The 1856-nt window shown below is 39.1% G+C and overlaps 1 long non-coding RNA gene across 1 annotated transcript in view; it reads right to left on the bottom strand.

Moving 5' to 3' along the window:
• Positions 1-351: 351 nt before the first annotated feature.
• Positions 352-1856, bottom strand: part of LOC147757146 (uncharacterized) — a 9645-nt gene continuing 8140 nt past the window's right edge. The window contains exon 4 of the long non-coding RNA XR_015325092.1: positions 352-1027. This is a non-coding gene — a long non-coding RNA (uncharacterized LOC147757146). The remainder of the gene's footprint in view (positions 1028-1856) is intronic.

Below are 1856 nucleotides of genomic sequence, written 5' to 3'. Positions count from 1 at the left end.
TCTGCATCAAGGAAGAACAGCCCCAGCATACTATGCCACTGTTACAAACGTAGTCACGAACAAAGAACGAGGCAGAAACTATACGGAGACAGAGGGCGACTGAGTCCACTGGCAGCAGGACGTATTGCAAAGTCGTATAGCGAAGTCGACCAGGAAAATTTGCTTTTCTCTATCTTGACCTGCCCAAGGAACTGCAAAGACCTTAATACGGATTATATACTTAGATACACTGTTTGGAACTAGTCAGACAGAACAAGACATGTCTGAAAGGCAATGTAGGCGAGCTACTTTTTGCTAGTTGTAACGTTTCCTGTCAAGCGACGTTCATACTGAATGAATCTATCCACGCAGTCTGCTATCGTATATTGTACAGATTTATTCAGCAAAGTTTACGACACCGAAAGCACTCTTTGATGCTATCCTTTCTTAAGCATCATTGTCCCTGTATCAATTGGATTGCCGCACGTACTTAGAAGACAATATGCCAGATACGTTGTCCGTTAATAATCTCTGTTTAGATATCTCTTGGCTCTAGCCACCCTTTGGCCCAGTGACTTTTGACTGCGTCACGTGCTTATGACTTAACCCTATTTTCAATCGCTCTATAACCTGGCATATATGTATATAACTGAGCATAAATTAATTATTCAAGAAAATTCATCTTGCTGGCATTTGCTAATTATTAGCGGTGGTGAAATGCTCCACCGAAGTTGTCGAGCAGATGCAACTAAAGTATGCAGAGCGACAGTGGGACGTTTTAATACGTTAAATACACAGTTCTATTTACGCGCAGTGTTTTTTTTGTAGTCTTCGCTTTCTATGTAAAAACCCCCCAGTCTCCTATTGATATAATGAGATCCAACATTCGCTTGGTGAACTCCATGTGTAGCTTGCAGAACTTCAATAAAGAAGAAGTTCACCCGGAGCATCCTGTTACCACAAACGAGGCATGGTTCACTCCTTACCGCCAACCGGAGAGGAACAGAGCGGATAATAGGTATATGGCTGTCCAGAAGCTGGCAATATGCTGTAACAAGCGTATAAAAATGTAGAAGAGTACCTCTACCACGTATGAGAAATCCTAATTTTACTTTCAATCAATTTCAAAGTTCGTCGGATCCGTTCGTAACAACTTTATATATTTATATATACAGGATGACTCATAGAAACTGCGAAGTTTTTATGATGTACTTTTAAGGCTTCATCTGAACAAAAACAAATATTTCAACAATTTTTTTAAATGTGGCAGCAGTGTTATTCCTGACGGCCACATTTATAAAACATGACTACCATTTATTTTAATTACAGCTTCAGTTTGAAACCTAGAGCTAGTCATTTTCAAAGTATTTTTTTTAAATCCGTGATTTACTTTTTAGTGGTAAACGCGCGTTAGTCAGTACTGGTGAATATAAGCCAGTTAGAGTACTATTAAATACGCTACATACAAAAATTCCAAGGGATCTTATTTAGGGCTGATAATAGGCTTAGATAAATTCTAACAATGTTAAAAAGTCCACAAGGTTCAAAAAGGCATGAAGAGTCTCAAAAAGGCTCCGCTTAGGCTTTTCTGGCCTAATTAAAGATTGACAGTTTTTTTTAATAGCCGTCAATTTCTACATAAAATTGCAATATATGGCAAGAAAGAAAATTTTTAATCTCGTGGGGATTTATCCAGATCAAAGGGATTGGATAAGAGCTCCTCCCTCAAATTGAGAAAGCGATGCGCTGGCTTGTTATTCCGGACTAGAAAAGACTGGTCTTCTTTAAGTACCAATAACTGATGGTAAATGCAGGCCAGGCCCGCTACGATAAACACCCTGCCAAAGTTTGTCCCGTATGAGATGAGCATATATATA

This window comes from Varroa destructor, unplaced genomic scaffold (genome assembly GCF_002443255.2).
Source record: "Varroa destructor unplaced genomic scaffold, Vdes_3.0 BEIS01000003.1, whole genome shotgun sequence".
In the NCBI taxonomy this organism is placed as follows: domain Eukaryota; kingdom Metazoa; phylum Arthropoda; class Arachnida; order Mesostigmata; family Varroidae; genus Varroa; species Varroa destructor.
Note: the sequence above shows the minus strand (reverse complement) of the source record. Positions and strands in the feature narration are given on the sequence as shown.